The sequence below is a fragment of the Alligator mississippiensis genome, chromosome 4 (genome assembly GCF_030867095.1).
Source record: "Alligator mississippiensis isolate rAllMis1 chromosome 4, rAllMis1, whole genome shotgun sequence".
Classification (NCBI taxonomy): Eukaryota; Metazoa; Chordata; order Crocodylia; family Alligatoridae; genus Alligator; species Alligator mississippiensis.
The window spans coordinates 54,640,908-54,661,537 of NC_081827.1; the positions used below are offsets into that span (position 1 = coordinate 54,640,908).

General features: G+C 47.6%; 1 long non-coding RNA gene across 2 annotated transcripts in view; it reads left to right on the forward strand.

The window, feature by feature from the left end:
* The window catches only part of LOC102560111 (uncharacterized), a 56,087-nt gene extending 36,146 nt beyond the window's left edge, over positions 1-19,941 (forward strand). Inside the window, exons 1-3 of one of the 2 annotated variants that reach the window (XR_009461323.1) lie at positions 8,184-8,499; positions 14,369-14,493; positions 19,016-19,940. This is a non-coding gene — a long non-coding RNA (uncharacterized LOC102560111). Of the gene's footprint in view, positions 1-8,183; positions 8,500-14,368; positions 14,494-19,015 lie in introns of those variants that run through there. The other variant, XR_002091772.2, reaches the window with a different exon arrangement.
* Positions 19,942-20,630: the final 689 nt, after the last annotated feature.

The window sequence follows — 20,630 nt, forward strand, 5'->3', positions numbered from 1 at the left end:
TGATATCAGGACCACTGGTGGTCCCACACACTGGCAGGGATTCTAAGCTTGTGAGGCCTTGGCTGACTGACTCGTGGCTTAGGGGGACCAGAAGTGCCCCCTGGATGAGTAGGGCCAAAGGGCTTCAAATCCTTGAGTTCCCACACCCTGTCCCAGGCTTCTCTAGCTCTGCACCCCAGGCCATTCTGCCCACAATACTGGCTTCCTGGACACTATTCCTGCCCCCTGCACTCTCCCAAGGGTCACACACTGGAAGAGATGTGCCTCAGATTACAATGTTGAAGCTGCCAAACTTTTCTTGTTTTTAGTTGACCAACCTGACGGTGAGTGGTTTGACCCAGAAAAGTGCTGCGCGAACAGGCTGGGGATGGAAGGGTTATGGGACCTTGTTTCTCCTTCTCTTATCTCTCTTCCCATTGACAGAAAAACAATTAAGGAGGTGGTGTAACAAATAAATGCTTTACTCACACTTTCGTATAGGTGGTTTCCTTTACAGCAGTTTCAAGATTAAATTCACTGGTGACTCGAGAGCTCTAAACACATTCGAATGATATACTCGGTCGTGATGGGGGCGTCTGGGGGGAAGGGATTTCATGGACGCAGGACCTCCGGTGAGGGTGATCAGGCCTCTCCGATATGGCACGGGTCCCCACCCTTGTGCTTGTGTTCTGCCCCTTTTTATAAGCTACCGAGCCAATCAAAATGTGTCCCGTGTATCTGCTGACTTTCAGGAGGCTGTGACTGCTGGCCGTGCGGTCACGCCCCTCATGTAGCCCCTGATTTGCTGAGGCTATTTGATTACGCGTTCATCATGACTCCCTCACACTCCGAGCATAGTTCACCCTCGTGTTTTACATTTGACTGGCGCTTGGTCATTCTGCATTTAGACGTGACCCCTTGACCAAATGCCAGATTAGCTTAAGTGTGTTTAAGATATGACTTCCAACACAAACACAAAGTAAAATACCAACTAAGGTTATTAATAACGTTAAAAGTGGAGCAATTATGCGCATGGCTAATGATTTCATAGATTTCATAGACATTAGGGCTGGAAGGGACCTCGGAAGATCATCGAGTCCAGCCCCCCGCCCAAAGGGCAGGAAGTCAGCTGGGGTCATAGGATCCCAGCAAGATAAGCATCCAGTTTCATCTTGAAGGTGTTCAATGAAGGCGCTTGAACAGGTGCCTGCCTCCGGTGGCAGGCTGTTCCAGACCTTGGGGGCTCGGACAGTAAAGAAATTCTTCCTTATGTCCAGCCTGAAACGATCTTGTAGTAGTTTGTGACCATTTGACCTCGTCATCCCTTGGGGTGCTCTGGTGAACAAACGTTCCCCCAGATACTGGTGGTCACCCCTGGTAAACTTGTAGGTGGCCATCAGATCACCCCTGAGCCTGCGCTTTTCCAGGCTAAGGAGCCCCAGGGCTCTCAGCCTGTCATCGTAGGGTCTGCTTCCCTGACCTCTGATCATGCGCGTGGCTCTTCTCTGGACTCTCTCAAGCTTCTCCACATCCTTTTTGAATTGTGGAGCCCAAAACTGGACGCAGTACTCCAGCTGCGGCCTCACTAAGGCCGAGTACAGGGGGAGAATGACGTCCTGGGATTTGCTTGAGAAGCATCTATGGATGCAAGCCAGCGTTTTGGTCGCTTTACTAGCTGCAGCATCGCATTGCAGGCTCATGTTCATCTTGTGGTCAATGATGACCCCCAAGTCTCTTTCTTCCATAGTGCTAGCCAACATAGCACTGCCGAGCCTATAAGGATGCTGCGGGTTTTTTTTCCCAAGGTGGAGAACCTTGCATTTATCGGCGTTGAACAGCATCAGATTCTCATCCGCCCACTTGCTGAGCCTGTCCAGGTCAGCCTGGATCATCCGCCTGTCTTCTGGTGTGGATGCTTTGCCCCAAAGTTTGGTGTCATCTGCGAACTTGGCCAGTCCGCTTCTGACTCCAGTGTCTACATCATTAATGAAGATGTTGAACAGTATGGGTCCAAGGACAGAGCCCTGGGGGACCCCACTGGTCACAGGACACCACGATGAGTGACTTCCATAAATTACTACCCTCTGGGTCCGACCCCGTAGCCAATTTTCCAGCCAGTGAATCGTGGAGGACCCAAGGCGACAATTGGCCAGTTTCTCCAAGAGATGATCATGGGACACCAGATCGAAGGCTTTTTTGAAGTCACGATATATGACATCAATCTCATCTCCATGAAAGGTGGATGAAAGGTTCCAACCGAAACTTGAAAATAGGTCTGCGAGCCAGCCATTGCTGATCCCTGTCATGACATTAGCACCTTTGGCTGCCTTCCGGACTGCCAGATAGGAATAGCTAATGAGGCAGAACTTACCAAATTTGAAGGTAACTGCGGTTATTCAGCAGTTCTATTGTGACAGGGGCACTCAACTCATTTGGTTATGACATGCCCCCTTGACCATGTCACAATAGACTAGGGAATTAGGTTACAAGTAATTTTCGTCTAGGAACTCGTCGTCTTTGCAAGGTTCAAGTGGTAAACGGGTATATACATAAGCAGATAACTTTATAAATCGATCTTTAACAAACTGTAAAATACAACAACCCAAACATATAACAATGACTATTGGTAAACACAAGGCAACAATAGGAGTTAACAAGTGTATCAACCAGGATGATGTGTCCCATCCTATCCAACTAAAAATGTCGGCTAACCATCCTTTCCCGATTCTGGCAATTTTATTGGTGTCTGCGGCAACCTGCTTCATGCGGTCGAGTTGCTCCTCCAATGGAATAGCAACGTTGGGTATGCTAATACAACAGCATTCCTTAGAGAGGTTAAGAAACTGACAAACGCTTCCCTGGTGTAACAATATTGCGTCGAGGGCTAAGTGGTTTTGCACGGTCATATGTGATGGAGCTTGTAGTTGTTGGTTCAATAACCGTAGGGATGTTTCGGCACTATTGGCAGGAATTTTAACTTGTTCAGCGATAACGACTCTCGCCTTACCTATCCCTATTCCCCATGCAAAATAACCTTCAAGCACCCATGCCAAATGTTGGCTGAATCGCTCGTCCCGTGTCAACTTACTCCACACCAGGAACGTGTCGCTTATGGTGACGGAGTATGGCCGGGCTATTCGGGTGAGCTGTATTAACACTTAAAGGAGGGCAGAGCATTACTGTGCTCAAAAAACATTGGACACCTGTTAGGGTAGCTGGGAGGTTAGTATAAAGCTGTCCGTCCGAGCAGGCCCATAGCATCCCTATGGGGGCTGGTGTATTGATCAGTGCACAGCTTTGGTCTTTCCATCTGATTAAAGCTACCTCATGAGGGAGATCGACTGTGTTTGCAGGCGCGTCATAACCATGGCACCATTGACTAAGTCGGGCTACGATTAAGATGGGGTAAAAGTATGAGCGCCAGTCTTGGGCATCCGATATGTTGATGGCCAACGACTCGCTCCAAGAAACCAGAGATCGGGTCCACCAAAGGACGGATGGAACCGGGCCAGACTCATCTCGTGCCCTCGTTTTGTTCGGGCCTGGTGGAAAAGCTAAGTACCATGTTGGCGTGATGGCTGTGGGGTTCCAGGTTAACGAATTATCATCCCTGGACCACTTTATTCGTTTTGGGTTAATCCCCCATGGTATTTCTGAACACGTAATGTTATAGAAGAGCCGAACGGGGGCAGGTGGAAACATAGCCTCCGATCTGCAGACAAAGCGGTTCATAAAGTTACGTGGCCAGGAATACTGGTAATAGACGGTGTGTTGGCACTGGGAATATATAAAAGAATGTTGAGCTTTCGTAATACTGTGGTTTGGATCGGTGCTTCGGGCTTTAAACCACTTACTAACATTAAGAGGGTATACATACGGGGTTAACACTGGGTCGTCAACAGAAAGAGGCAGGCGTAAACATGCGGTGAGTCTTGACTTTCCACTATCTCCCATGATGTTCGCCCAGAGTGATAAAAGGGACAAAACCGAGTTAGATGTTGCGAAGTCAGGTCCATTCACCGAAGAACCCGTCGGGAACAGCAGGAATAGGGTGACTACCCTGCTCGCGACATACAAGCAGGCGGCCATCGCTGCGTTGACTTGGACGTGCTGCGGTTTGGTGCTCGGTGGATCTCGTGATCGAGCAGCTGTAGATTGCCGCTTCGTCTCTGCCAGGCCTGCAAGGAAACAAAACAAACGAACAGACAAACAAACAAAGAAAAGGGGGGCCGTGATCGGTGAACAGCAGGGCGGCAAGTTAGCCAGTTGTGATGAGCTATGATGAGCGACTGGGTTTGATCGCCTTCTAGGAGCACAGAGTAGGTGCCAGGATACTGCTCGGGTTCGCAGATGACTTCCTTGTGCACTCGTGGATGTAGTTGACGAGGGTGTGGAACGGTGACTCGGACTAATTCGTCTAGGGGTGAGCTTTGGCTTCCATGGTTGGAGCTTTTGAAGCGCTGGTTCATTCCAGGGGGGCTTGTCTTTATATGAGGCGTTGTGTTGGTAACAGTGTTGACTGTCCAGGGTGGTTAGAACATCCCCGGGGCGACCGAGACGACGATGGGGCCATGGCACATTGCTCTGCGCCTATGTCAGCCCCCACAGGTGTACCCTCGGGTTCCAGGATGCGTAGGATACTCCAATAATAGCCAGCAGCAGCTGCTCTGCGGACGGGTTCGACAGTTGTCCATTATGCCACTCATGAGATTTGTGGCACACTTGACCTGCAACGAGAGCTGGGAGCGGGATGGGCCAGTAGGCATTGCCCGTTACCACGTTTACGTCAGTGGTGTGCCCCCCACTCCATGAGGCTTGACGAGTTAGGAAGCTAGTCTCTTCCAAGTCTAGCAGGTCTGACCCAAATTCTACTACTAGGTGCCCTAGCCACATAGCTAAGGTTTCACCAGATTTCACTTTTGATTCTCTGCACAACTCCTGTATTTCTTCCTGGGTGCGGGTGCAGTATGTGGTGGTGGCACGAATTGCGCCCTGTGCATCAGTAACTTGCTTGACCAGTGCTATCAGGTGAACCGTGGCCGGGAAAGGGTTAAACATGTCGGGCGGGAGCACTGGATACATCTTTCCTCCCTCATGGGGGGGCGGTTTTTCTTTCTCCGTCACTTAGAAGGGCGGGCTGTCTTTTGGCGTGACTCCAGGAGGCGGGGCCGTGGGCGGCGACGCGGTCGGCCCGCCTCCCAGGGGGATTTTCACGCCATTTTCACTTTCCTCGGCGCCATTTTCTGGCAGCGGTGCCATGCGGCCGGCGCCATTTTCGAGTGTTGGCTCGGAGCCCCCCCCCCGCCTGCTCCAGTGACTCCACGCTCGCTGTTTGCAATTGCATTTCTAGGTTGGCGTTTTCTCTCAATAACCCCTCTACCGCTCGAAATAACACGTTTATTATTTTTTCCTTGTTCCATTCTGGGCGTCCCCATTTTGCTGCGTGGTGGCCCTCGGTCTTTAGGTCTTCCCGGAGCTGGCCGAGGAGTTCGTGACCACGCGATCCAGGCACTAAAGCCGGACAGTTAAACCAGTCTGGTGGGGTGGGCTCCCCTCCTTCCCGCAGGTACCGGGTGCACCTGGCATACTCTTCCGCGAGAGTGCGGTCGTCTGTCCTGTAGGCTTGACACGGCTAAGTAACGCCTCTGGTTTTGTGTCGGGCGGGTGGTAAAGAACCGCAGGGCTGGAAAGGACTCAACTCATTTGGTTATGACATTAGTAAAGAAAACCTGTTGAATTTTGCCTACGACAAAACTCAGTCCCTCTTCCCATCAATGCAAGCCAGCAAACCTTTGGAGGAGGGGTGGGAATTGGGGAGGTTTGTGAAAAGGGCAAAATAACCTGGAGGGGTGGTTAGTATGGGGAATGAAAAAGGGATTAATGTCAGGTAAGATGCCACAGGGGTAGCACTCGACACAGAAACTTGGAGGGGAAGCATGGGGAAGAGGACTTTAGACCTAGCATACTAATTCCCAGACTTGAGAGTGAAGACTAGGGATTCTACATAGAAGCTGGACAGGTGGGTGTCTTCCTGAGAGGACTGCAGGGTTGGGGAGCAGGGGGAGGTGGCTGCAGGGTGGAAGACATCACCACAGCAGGGGCCATGAATTCCTGGTGCTCCTTGTGGTTCCTCCTACCCCTCTGTCCACCCCAGGTTCCAGTCTCCCTTTGTGGGGACCCCAACCCTGAAACCTTGGGCCATGCCTAGGGCCCTCAAATGGTGAGACCAAGATGTGGGTTTGCCCATTCCTGCTGTGGCTGAGGCACTCCCCTATAACAGGATCTGGCTCTGGAGAAGGGTCATGGGGAGTAGAAAAGCTCTTGCACAGGCCCCTCACCTGGCAGGTGAATGCGATAGTGAAGATGGGGTCTGGAAAGCCAACTGCTGTCCCAGTGACAACCTGGTATGATAGACTGGTGGGCTATGATCTCCCCTTTGTTCTCAGGGACCACCACCAGGAGCAGACCCAGGGCCCTAGGGATCTGGTCCTGGGCACCCATTATCCTGTTGTCTCAGGGCCTTCACGCTGTAACATAACCCTCAGTTTCTTTTTTTTTCCTCTCTCTTCTTTTATATATATATATATATATATATATATATATATATATATATATATATATATATATATATATGTATGTATTCCCTTCCCCAACTATTTCTGACTTTTCCTTTCCCTCTGTATTTCCTATAGATAATTATAAGTAAGCTAAGATGTAGGATAAACTTTAACATTTTATTTTAGGTAGTAAGTTTTATTTTTCTCTCCCCTGTTTGCAAATAAGTGCCCTGCTATTTTGATATTGATATCCACTGTTTTATAAGTGATCATTATTATGTTTGTACTGCTTTTATATTGTGTGATTGCTGTTTTAAGCCTATATATGTAATTTAGCATGAATCATGTCAAGTTTCCATCTTGTAATGTCAAGCCTCCATCTTGTCTCCCCTGTTGTGTAACCTATGACTCACACCTACCCCTCCTATGTAACTTGGTTCCTGAATGAATAGGGATGAACGCAGGTGCTTGAGAGACAATGGCAGTCAGTCTAAAAATAGCTGTTCTGAATGACCGAACCATCATCACCAATACTTGGACCAATGACCCAGTCACTGGAACCACCCTTAGAATTCAAGAAACAAAAGATGAGGCAACCCAGCATTGTACAAAAGCTGCACATGATTAGTATGAACATCTGGAACCCTCTGGAACAGGGCTGTCACAGGCCAGCTGGGCACTGTGAGTGTATCAATTTTATCACAGGCCAACTGGGTGTTTGATTCAGTTTCGGATTGAGGAGGCAAAGTTGGGAGTGGAATAAAGGCAAATTTATTATAGCTTACACGCACACCACAGTAAACAGAAAGATAAATGTGGTAAGCAGATAAGGCAGTATAAAAGAGCTAATAGTAAATAATAACAAGAGATAATAATAACAGATAGATAGATCAATCTGTCACAGGCCAACTGGGCACTGTGAGGGTATTAGCCACACCGGGCTGTTCAAAACAACAAATAGACAGACATGGGTTGGCAACTTATCGATAGTCCCTCAATGCCAGGTGCGCACCAAGTGATTCCAGCAAAGCCAGGCATCCCTGATGATCGACGCTGTCAGAGGGATTACAGGGGAAGATCCCTTGATCAGGATCCGATCTTCACTCACACCGGGAGTCTAGGGTCTGGGCATGGAACACAAATGACCGTTCTGTTCCCTCCTTCCTGCTGGTTACCTGATGCATGTGTTTTTTATACCTAGTCTTATGTTAATCTGTTGGCCTCAGGGCCACTCACAATGTAGCCCTATAACTGTTACCCTATGGGATTGAAAAGTGTTAAAATTATCATAAAAGTTTACTACCCAGACTCAGGTTTATCCAATAAGCAAATTATGATGCAGCACCTTTAGGTTTGAAATTGACATCGCTCAGCCTAAATCCCAACCCCTTTTAGGCTTCATTTGAATATGCTTTCTTGGGATATGCTTTCCTGGAATGTGTTGGGTGTGCCAAGCAGTTATATCCAGTTTTTATCGCTAAGGTTGAACCCTGAGCAAAAAACCATTAGGCCAGCTAACCTGACAGCTACAGCTTTGCCTCTGGGGCCCAGTCAGTTCCATGAATGGTTAATTTATCATTTTGGTTAAACTTATGACAGACAAGTTACATTTGCAGTTTACAAATTTATAAGCTAATATGAACTAATATTACCTGTTTAGGCAAAATACCAAATGCCTCCAAGAAGCACATATTATTGCTTATTAATCCCTCTGGTTCTGGCTGTCACATAGGACTGACCTTGCCTGGACAGGCCCTCCCCATAGGAGATCATAGGCAGTCTACCCCATAAAAAGGGTAGTGAAGACTGACTCCTTGGGAACGCCATTTTCATCTGGACCAGACCAGCTCCACACCACACTGCCTATCCACCCCAGAGGCCCTGCCAGCGGCCCCCTCTGGACAACACCGAGCTGAAGGAGACCCCGACTGGCCATCGAGAACCCACTTTCAGCCTGGGATAGGTAGATATCTCCTGCATATTTCCTCCTCCAATTTGGACTCTATCTCTCTCCTCCCAGACTTTGGCCCCTGCACCAAGCCTCTTTAACCCCTGATGCTATTGTCTGTGTGTGTGCGCACACAAAGGAAGCAATAAAATATCATGTCATCATCTCCCCTGTTCAATAAAACCACTATCATTTGTAACCCTGAGTTGGGTTTCATAGTATCATAGTAGCTAGGGTCAGGAGGGACCTGAACAGATCATCAGGCAGATCATATAGCCTGACCCCCTGCCACAGGCAGGAATGAATGCTGGGTTCACAAGACCCCAGACAGATGATCATCCAACCTCCTCTTGAATTTGCCCAAGGTAGGGGCGAGGACCACTTCCCTGGGAAGTTGGTTCCAGATTTTGGCCACCCTAACTGTAAAATATTGGCTTCTGATCTCCAACCTAAACCTATTCTCCATCAGCTTATGGCCATTGTTCCTCATCACCCCAGGTGGTGCCGGGGAGAAAGAGCTCTGCCTATTTGCTGTTGATCCCCCTTGATGAGCTTGTAGGCAGCCACCAGGTTGCTCCTCAGCCTCCTCTTGCTGAGGCTGAACAGGTTCAGGTCCTTCAGTCTCTCCTCGTAGGGCCTGCCCTGCTGCCCTCTCACCAAGCGGGTGGCCCTCCTCTGAACCCTCTCCAGGCTGGCCACATCCCGTTTGAAGTGCGTTGCCCAGTACTGGATGCAGTACTTCAACTGTGGCCTGACCAAAGTCTCATAGAGGAGGAGTATCACCTCTCTGGACCAGCTTGAGATGCACCTTTGGATGCATGACAAGGTATGGCTGGCCTTGCTGGCTGCGGTCTGGCATTGGTGGCTCTTTTTCATCTTGGAGTCAATAATGACTCTGAGATCCCTTTCTGCCTCTGTGCTTTCAAGAAGGGAACTCCCCAGCCTGTATGTATGCTGTGGATTCCTTCTCCCAAGGTGCAGCACCCTGCATTTGTCTACGTTGAACCCCATCCTATTCTCGTCCGCCCACTTTTGTAGTCTGTCTAAATCTAGTTGCAGCCTCTCTCTCCCTTCAAGTGTGTCCACCTCGTCCCACATCTTAGTGTCATCAGCAAACTTGGACAGTGTGCTTTCCACCCCCTCGTCCAAGTTGCTGATGAAGATGTTAAACAGTGCGGGCCCAAGGACCGAGCCCTGGGGTACCCCACTGCTCACATCTCTCCAGGTTGAGTACAACCCGTCCACCACTACTTTCTGGGTGCACCCCATCAGCCAATTTTTTACCCATCCAACTGTGTAGGCATCAATGCCACAGTCGCTTAATTTATTGATGAGGATGCGGTGAGAGACAGTGTCAAAGGCCTTCTTAAAGTCTAGAAAGACTATGTCCACAGCGACACCATCATCCAAGGATTTAGTTACTTGGTCGTAAAAGGCAATCAGGTTGGTCAGGCAGGACCTGCCTTTGGTGAAGCTGTGCTGATTGGCCCTGAGCATGATCTCCCCTGCAGGCCCCCTACAGATATGCTCCTTGATGATCCTCTCCAAGAGCTTCCTGTGCACCGAGGTGAGGCTTACAGGCCTATAATTACTTGGCTCCTTCCTCCCCTTCTTAAAAATAGGGACCACATTAGCCAGTTTCCAATCCCCCAGCACCTGGCCAAATGACCACGAATGCTTATACAGCCAGGCCAAAGGCTCCGCGATGACCCCTGCCAGCTCCCTCAACACCCTTGGGTGGAGGGCATCTGGACCTGCAGATTTAAAAATGTCTAGCCCTTCCAGAAGATCCCAAACTACATCTGCACTGACTAAAGTCTTGATAGAGCTATCCCCAAGATTGTCCCTACCTCTGGTAGGTGGGATAACCCAGTCCCTGTTCAGGAAAACAGAGGCAAAGAAACTGTTCAAAATATCAGCTTTCTTGTCTGGTGTGGCCACCAGATTACTGTTTGTGTCTTGCAGGGGCCCTACATTGCCTGGTGCCCTCTTCTTGCTCCAAATGTACTTGAAAAAGGACTTTTTGTTGTCCTTAATCCTGGACGCTAGCCTGAGTTCCATCTCTGCCTTGGCCTTCCTAATAGCCCTCCTACAATCCCGGGCCGAGGTGGAGTACTCCTCCTTGGTGATAGTTCCTCTCTTCCACTGGTTGTACGTCTCCCTTTTAGTCCTCAGGCATTGCTGAATGCCCTTGCTGAGCCAAGGGGGACTCTGAGCACTCTTACCCCCCTTGCTTCTCTCAGGGACTGTTATCCTTTGGGCCTGGAAGACTGCCCCCTTAAGGTACGACCATCCCTCATGGGCTCCCATCTCCTCTACCTTCTGGGCCATCAGTGCCTCCCCCACTAATCTCCTAAGCTCATTGAAGTTGGCCCTTCTGAAGTCAAGGGCTTTAGCCTTGGTGTGAGCCCTAGATGGCCTGCATTGGATAGTGAAATCCAGCAAGTGATGATCGCTATTGCCCAGGTGGTCAAGGACCTGCAGTCCCCTCACCAGGTCATCCCCGGGGCCAGGACCAGGTCCAGCAAGGCTTTACCCCTAGTGGGGCTGTGCACTTCCTGGTCTGTTTTACTGAGCCCTGGTCCCTTCCCTATCTTAAATTCCAGTCTCTGTCTCTCCCTCTCAGCTCCAGCCCCACATTTTCCTGATCTCTCAGTTCTGTCTCCCCTTTCCTGCCATCTCTCAGATCCTGTCTGTCCCTTATCTGTTCCCTTTCTCCAGGCTCTCAGCCCTGTTGCTTTCTGCAGGCTCTCAGCCTTGCTCCTGCTGCTTTTTGCCTCCTCTCTGCTCCTCTTCTGGAGGCTCTCAGCCCTATTGCTTTCTGCAGGCTTTCAGCCCCACTCCCACTGCTTTTTGCCTCTTGCCACCTCTCCCCAATTCCTATCTCTCTCTGCCTTCTCTCTCTCTCTCTCTGTTCTCCAGCCTCCCCCCGCAGCCCCACTCCCAGTTTTCCTCTCCCCATGTACCTCTTGGCTCCCCTGTAGTCTCCTTGATCTGGCTCCAGCCTCTGGGCTTCTCCCCGGCATTGCTCCTTTGCTCTGTCAGCTTTCTGCTTTAAATTAACACCAATTAACCTTAAATTACCCCAACTTGCCTCCAGTCTGCTGGTTCTAATCCTGGCACCGGCAACTTTCATCTCCGTCTCCACCAGCATTAACCTAAAGTAACCCCAAGCCTCAGCTCCTCATCCCAGGTCTCTCTAATCCTGGTCCTGGCAACTTTCTACCCCCTACACTTTCACTCTCTCTCTTATCTTAACCTTCCCCCAGGTATCCCAAGTACACCAAGCATATACATACACACCACAACACCCAAGTTAGGAACTCACCTGTGTGTATGTGTAGGTGATTGGTATGTATGTGAACTGATATACATGTATGCCACTGTGTGCATGATATACAAATTAGTGATCTGTGTATGTGTATTGGGTGTACAGGTATTGGTAATTGATTCTGGTCTAATTTCTTTCGGTTTGTATAGTGTGTGTAGGTGCTTGAATTGGTGATAGGTGTGCATGTGCCTAGGCTGGTAATTTTGGATGTGTATGTGCCTGAATTGGTAGTGTGCGTGTGCATGCCTGGTGGGGGTGTACACAGCTAGAGTGTGTGTATGCGCCTAGTGTGTGTATGTACCTAATTGATTTTTGAGTGTGTGCATTTGCAATTGTACACCACACCCTCCTGTCTAACAGTGCAATATTGAGATCCTGAGAGTTGGCCTGACCCCACAGGGCAACAGTGCGTCTCCTTCCAGTGACTCATCCTGTCCCCCATTGGCGCTGTACATATGCAGGCTAATGATGTCCCTGCTTGCAGACTATTTATTGGCATCTTGCATGTGGTTTTATTGCAGCCTCATTCATTTCATCTTGGCCTGGCACTCACTCCCTGTCATGACACCATGCTTACATCCATTGGGCAATATGTTTGAATATGTCCCTGTTGCAGTGCCCTTTGTGGGGCTGGTCCTGGTTCTCCTACTAGGCCAAGATGGTGCAGAGATCCCTCATCCCCCCCAAGGCATCAGTTGTGTGACCAGGGTTAGGTACTGAAGGAGGATGGGATGGGGTTTTCCGTGGTCCATGGTGGTGCCCGTAAGGTCTCAGCATCTATAGGTGGGTGAAGGTCTATCAGCAAGGAGATGGATGAGTGGATGGACAGACGGATGGACAGACACAGGGACAAAGGGATTGGTGGAGCAGTGGGTGTCCATAAGTGGAGGTCCTGTCATGTGTACAGCCTTTGCTCCAGAGTGACCAGAGCTTCACTGGCCAGGCCATCACCATGACCTCAATGGGCTTCCAGCAGACACCCCCATGATACTGGCAACACCCCATGCCCCAGCCTGGGAATTTCCAGTGACCTCTACCTTCAACACTGAGGCCATGGGAGTCCCTGGGTGTGCAGGTGCCAGAGCTGGGGTCTTTAGGGCTGTGTCTAAATGTGAGGATTGTCCTGGACTCGGATTCTTTACATATGCTCCAGGGTGTCCAGGCATTTTAATTAGAGTGGTCATCAGAAGCCACTCTCATCAGAGCTGACCAGAGCAAGGTGCGGGGCCTGAGGCGAATCAGCCCATGCAGGGCCCTGCCCCCATTCCAATCCGGACCCTGGACCTAAAGAAGCTGACTGCTGTCAATGCCAGTGGTGGCATTGATGGTGGGGAGGGGGGGTAGCAAGTGGCTGGACGCAGAGCCACCACTCTCCCTGGCTCTGCACTGCCATTGCTTTGCCCCACTCCATGGGGCCCCCCAAAGTGCAGGGGCTGGGATGGTCACCCCGATTCACCCCCCATAGGAATGAACCTGGCTCTAATTAAAGCATCTCATGTATTCAGCATCTCGTGTAGTCAGCATCCCAAACTTCAAAATGGCAGCAGGGATGCTTTAATGAAAGTTTATTCAATGAGCACCCCCAATGTCATTTTGAAGCATGGAGATGCTGAATATACATGATGCTGAGGCTGCTGGAGTGTGCTAATTAGTACACTCTAGCAGACTTCAATAATCAGGCATCAGGCACATGTATAGGTGCTTAGTGTTGGGAGTCTGCATGTACATTATGGGGTGCTTTGGGACATGGTGTTGGGGTGCCAGGGCATGGCCTGGTGCCCATGTCCCAGGGTTCATGCAGAGGACATAGATACCTGATTTCCCCCAAATGCATACCTGCAGCTGACAGGTAGCTGGGGGCTGGAGGTGGGGCTGGAAGAGGGCCTGTGCTTGCTTGGGGCTCATCCAGAGCATCCAAATTCAGGCCAAGTTCTAGCACACCTTCCTGAGAGGGAGGAGAAGCAAGAGCCACAAACCAGGCTGGGATGCCAGAGGACAGAGATCTAACTTGAATCAATAGGGGAATAATACATACATACACTTTAACCTAGGGAAGTGGTCCTCGCTTCTACCTTGGGTAAATTCAAAAAGAGGCTGGATGAACACCTGTCTGGGATTGTGTGATCTCAGCTTGTGCTCTGGCCAGTGGCGGGGGGTCAGACTAGATGATCTATTTAGGTCCCTTCTGACCCCTAACTACTATGAAACTATGAAACCTGAATTGATGTCAACTGAGTGTACCTTGGATGAGGTCTATTCTAGGTTCCCCATGCTATTTTTAGACTGGTCTGTGTGCGCCAAACTTCTCTATGGTTATAGGTTTAGATCAATCTACATTAACTTAGACCAGCCTAAATGTAATATCTGTACATGCCCTAAGAAATAACCCTGCCTAGGTTTCTGCCTGACTTCAAATTAACATAGTTAACTACCCCTCTTCAGTCCTTTAGCAATTTGAATGGGCTTTAGATCAGGTGTTGCTCATAAAGATTGTTCTTAGTAAATGATGCTTCTAAAAACTACATGGTAAATAACATTACCTTGACTTTTCAGAAAAGAAATTGAAGCACATTGACACCATCTTTGCTACAGCCCACAGGAGAAACAGAAAGTAAAACCTAGTCCCATAGAAGTCAATGGTTACATTACCAATGGGAACAATCTTCATCATTCCTCAGGTAATAAATGTTTTGCAATAATACTTTAGGCCTGGTCCTTTTGTGACTGAAATATTTATAAAGTATCTTTCACTGTTGCGTGGCCATGACAATAAAATGAGCATGGGTTGAATCTTATAAAATTACTTTTGTTTGTTTTGTATATTTGAACTTGAATTCTATTCTCCCTGGGGTTTTTTTTTTTTTATAAAGCAATAAAACATAATGTTATTTTAATGGACTTCCTAAAAAAGTAATACATATTTAATACATTTGGAGGTTCATATGCATAAAAGAATTGTTGTGTGACAAAAAACTCATAGTGACAATGTCAAGCTATCATATTATCACTTTTTTTCCTTTACTGGTATTGACCTCAGTTTGTTCCTCAGATTGTAAAATCATCTCCATGGTCTCACATTTGTATCACTTTGCCTGGCTTCCTGTCATAACACTCTTTTTTGTCTCCACAATGAACTTTCTGCTAATCTCAAATGGTGTGAAGGCCTAATGGCTTTCTCACTGAACTGGTTTGGAAACAACATTTGAATTAAAAGTTGCACAGTCCATTCTCTGTAAAAGGATTTGAATGTCTTCAGTGTATGCTTCTATAAATGTGTGCGTCTGTTAGATTGTAAGAACTCTGTGGCAGAGAATCTTTCTTCTTTGTTTTTACTGGGGACATCTTCACGTGCCCCCCATGGTGCCGTTGTTACTGCACCAAAAGGAAGTACTAAATGATGGTGCAGTAGCAGCCATTAGTGTGTCAAACGGGTGGCGCACAGTTATTTTTAGATGTGATATAACAAGGTAGCTCATCATTATGGTGAGGTAGCATTGGCATCACAGTTTGTGCCCGCTCATGCTATGTTGCCATAACAATGAGCAATGTTGCATAATGTGTCATTATGGCAACATAACATCACATGTAGATGCGCTCACTGGGCGCGTCCACACATGCGGGCACGTGCACTTGCAGGAGCTCAAATAGAAGCAGTGAAAATTTGAGCCTGGGCTTTTTGCTTCAGTGCATGTGCCCAGACATGCACTTTGGTGTGGGGCAAATTGTGCCACTTGGGGCAAAATAACCCTGCCTTACTCCTCCCAGTTCTGCAGCCAGGGGGAGCTAGAGCCCAGGGCCAGCACCTGTGCTGTCCCCAGCAGTATAAAAAGCTGCCCTGTCCTGGCCCCATCAGTACAAAAGCCTGCCCTGATAAGTAGCTTAGGGTTTCATGCTCTCAGGAGTTTCTGAAGCCCAGCCAATTGGTACCTGGGGACACTACCCCTTGTGCCAGCTGGACTGCTGAAGCAGCCCTGAGAGTTCCCTGCACCCTTTACCCACCGCAGCAGTCTGGCAGTGGAGTGGGGGTCCTGCCTGGCCGGACCTGCTGAGCACCTGCCAGACCTGGATGGGGACTGCACACCCAGTAGAGACATCTGCCCCTCAGGGCTAGCTGCCAGTGGGCTGTGGCTGCAGGGTTGGCATTTGTGCAGCACTACTGCCATGTGTGCCCCTGCCCAGCCATCCAGGCAGCTATCACCTGGAAGATGTTCTGCATGTGATGGCCTGCTTTGAACCATCAAAGCATGTCCTCCTGGCCCTAATTGGCCAGGAAGTCAGCCACCTCCAGCTGGGTCCAAGGTGCCAGCTCTGACCAGGCAGGGTCCTGCCACTGGCCTCCCTTGCTGGAATTCTGGTGTTCCTTATTGGAAAACTGAAAAATCCCTGATAAAAATATCTGTAAGATACCCCAAAATACCACAATTAAAAGAAAAGACCATTTTATATATATATATAGAGCGAGACAGACAGACAGACAGACAGACAGACAGACAGTGATCAGTTAGGCAATGTTTTATTGATATATCTACAGTGTTAAAGTGTTGCCCTGAAGGGTCAGGCCAATGCTCAGGATCTCAATATTGTACTGTTAGACAGGAGGGTGTGACACATTTGGACATATACAAAACACACACAAATCAATTAGGTGCATACACACGCACACTACCAGCTCAGGCATACACATCCAAACCAGCCTAGGCACATGCATACCTATCACCAGTTCAAGCACATACACTATACACCCCAAAAGTTAGACTCAGATCACTAATTCATACATTATGCACACAATGCCATACACACACACACACACACACACACACACACACACACTAGCAACTCAGATACACACACGTTCAAAATAGCCAGTCTAGGTTCATGCACAACTATCACCAGTTTAAGCCCATACATGCTACACACACCAGATTTAGACAGAATTAGTTACCAATTACCAACACCTGCACATCTAATACACATACATGGATTACTAATTCATATACCACACACACACACAATGATATCTATATATGTATATATATGTGTGTATTCACTAATTTACACACATACCACCCACCTACACATACACACAGGTGAGTTCCTAAGTTGGGTGTTGTGATGTGTATGTATGTATGTGCTTGGTGTACTTGGGATACCTGGGGAAAGGTTAAGGTAAGAAAATAAAAGTATAGGGAGTTAAAGTTACCAGGACCGGGATTAGAACTGGAAGACTACAGGGGCCTGGGCTGAAGAACTGAGGCTCGGGGTAACTTTAAGTTAATTGATCTTAATTGATTAAAAGACAATGCCCAAAGCCTGCAGAACAGGGAAGCATGCTGGCACAGAGTCTGGGACTGTAGCCAGAGCTATGGGGGAGCTGAAAAGGTAGGTAGGGAGAGGGGAAAATGGGACTAAGGGAAAGTGTGGGTATTAAAGAGGGGCTCTGGGTGTTGGGAGCCAGAGGATGGCTCCAGAGCAGTTAGAGAAGTTGCAGGGAGTGGCAGTAGGTGCTGGAAGCTGCAGCAAGGCTCCAGCTGCTGGAGCAAACTGCAGGACAGCTAATAGGAGCTGGGAAGCTGCAGGGGTGGGGGAGGATTACAGAAGGTGTGGGGGAAGCCTGAAAACAGAGAGACGGTGAGCAGAAAATCACAGGAAAAGCAGCAGGCAGCAGGGCAGCAAGAAAACAGAGAAAGGCAGCAGAAAGTCACAGGGAAAAGGCAGTAGGAGCAGGAGAGGCTGAGAGGTGGCAGAAAAGGGGAGATGGAATTGGGAGGAGATAGGGAAACTAGCAGAGAGGGTGGGGACTGGAGTTGAGAGAGAAAGAGAGAGAATGAGGCTGGAATTTAAGATCAGGAAGGGACTGGGATTCAGTAAAACATGACCCAACTTGGGGTTGCAAATGACAGTGGTTTTATTGAACAGGGGAGATGGCGACACAATGTCAAATTGGTTCCCTTGCACCCACCCACTCAATGGCAGCAGAGGTTAGAGAGGCTTGGTGCAGGGGCTGAAGTCCACTGAAGTCCAGGAGGAGAAAGAGAGACAGAGAGAGAGAGTCTAAATTCTAGGAGGAGGTATGCAGGTAATATCTACCTATCCAGGCTGGAAGAGGTGCTTGTCCAGTAGATGTTGTCCAGAGTGGGGTTGCCGGCAGGGCCTCTGGGTGGATAGGTGGTGTGGCATGGTGCTGGTCCTGATGGAAACTGTGCTCCCACTGGGTCTGTCTTCACTGCCCCTTTTTATAGGGGCAGACCTTGTGTGACCCTAGTGATAGGAGGCATGCCCATGCAAGGGTCAGGCCCTGGCATACTGAGCATGTGCGCTCCATGCAGGGATGTGCAGTTTTGGGTGTCTGTAATTGTGAGAGTTGCTGGTTTTGCAGGGTCTTTTGTCTTTCAAATGCTGGTCTTGTCTCTGTTCCTGGGTGAGGTCTGTGGTTCCTGGGTGAATCAATGCGAGGTGATGGCCCAGTTGTTACAGGCCATTCAGTAGAGGCCTGCTACCATTGTATTTCAATCATTCCCAATCACACTCATTCATGCAGGAACCAATTTACATGGGAGGGATACGTGATTCATACAGTTGCGACACAGGGGATGCCTGGGCAGAGGACACAAGATGGAGCCTTGACATATAAAATGGAAACTTGACATGACTTTGGTTAACTTACAAACCCTGGCCTAAACCATACAATATCCATATGAAACAATAAAAATCAATAAAAAATTATAATAATACAATATACAACAGTAAAAAATCAATACAAACCTAAAAATAATACAATATAAAACAGTGGATATCTAAAACATAAAACTTGCTACCAAAATAAAAATGTTTAAAGCTTATCCTACATCTTAGCTTACTTATACTTATCTATAGGGGAAAGAGAGAGAGAGAAAAGGTCAGAAATGTTTGGGGAAGGGGAGGGAATGCATTTTAAAATAATCAGAAAAGAAAAAAAGAAAAAACTGGTGGCTTTGCTACAAAAGCAATTTGGAAGCCTACCAGTGTCTCTATCATCACCATCAAGTGAATTCTAAATACCTATATATTTTGATGCCCCCCACAGGGGCTACAGCCCCCGACCTCAGGAGACCCGACCCCCCCCCCCCCACCCCCAAGACACAGAGGACTGACTTTTTTAAAAGTTCTGGAAGACTTGTTTAGGCCAAATAAAATTTGTTTTCCTGTCTGTTTTCTTATTAGAATTCATGTCTTTTTGCTCAAGAAGATTATGCCACGTAGAGAACTCTCCATCTTGGATAGCAGAAGAAAGAAGATTTCTGAATGACTGACAAAGGATGCAAAGAAGATGGTACAAGAAGCTATACAGAACCAAAGAATGGCAGAAGCATATTAAAATAGATTCTTTACGTCACTTTTAGAGTGGCAGACACACAAAGAATACAAGACATACAAAGAATGCGTACAATATGTAAAGATGGATTATGTTATATGTTTGTGCCTACACCAATCTTTCTTATGTTGCACTTGTACACAGTTACTTGTACTACCTCAATTCTCAAAAGACAGACCTTACTAAATAAAGGTACTAAGGCCAGCATGCTAAGCAGGGTGCAGAAACCAATCAATAGGAAGTGTGGAAAGATGAGAAAGGAGTTTGGAACCCTGCCCTCCACTGGAGCTTAATAGTAGTCTGGAACCTTGACTCTTGCATTCAGTGATATAAATCCCGATATAAGCATGGGTGCATAAATTATCTCCTAGAGGAGCACAATATAGGTTTATGCACCCAAATGAACACTGTGGGGGCTTAAATGCTTCTATCAGTGACAGTAAAGAAGAATCACAGCCCTGAGCTCTTTCTGGGGAAGGTTAAAACAATTCTTTTTTGTCATGTTACTTCTTGCTGTTATTTTTCCTACAAAATGTTCACATCCTTTCCTATATTTTCCTATATTTTATTTGTTTACACTTTTTAATGAATTCTTTCAGTCTTTTGGAAAAAAAAGTGGCCATATATACATATAATGAATCAATATTGCTCTGAGGCTCTAAAACACAGCTGGTTGTGAGATATACCTATTTCATTAGTCATGATGACTGCTGTGCTTGTTTGCCTTTCTTAATTCAAATTTCAAGGGCTTCTGAAATATTCAGTGTCTCTTTAGATATAACCTCAAAAGCATGAGGGTGCAGTTACAATTGCTGAAGTCATAGACTATTTTGAGGAGATGCTCACATTGGAAATGCCAGGACACTTGCCCTATCTTAGGATATAAGGTTTATCTTTACAAGTCCAACTGTGAAGGGTCATGTCTAGATGGAAAATAAAGCCTTCACTAGGTAGCCAAACCAAACCATGTGCCTTGGAATAGCTGCTCAAATTGGCCATTGGAAAGTATACAATAAAACTTTTAAGTATACTACAAATTGAAAGAACAATTATATGCATGCCTATGGCAAGTTAGAGTGCTAAGTAGCTATTTACATCACATTTAGGTTGTGACAGTTATGATGTGGCTGGCTTGGCATATAGTGAGTGCTCCTTGGAAATGGCTCAAGCATACATCTTATGTGGGCTTGTGCTTCTAAACTGAAATGAAACCTGGCTTTAGGCACATCTCAAACAAAATGAGTGATGTTCCAAATATGTTCACTATGTATGTGTTCCAATCCAGAAAATTATTTTTGCTTAGATGCTGGACTACGCAGATATGTGCTGAAGCATATATGAACCAAAATATTCAAGTGACCCTTTGAAGAATAACATATAAAAAAAGACACAACATTTATGACTAAAGCTCAACTAACATGAGGAGCTAAGAGGCACTAGAGGGAGGGCATCTGAAATTTCTTT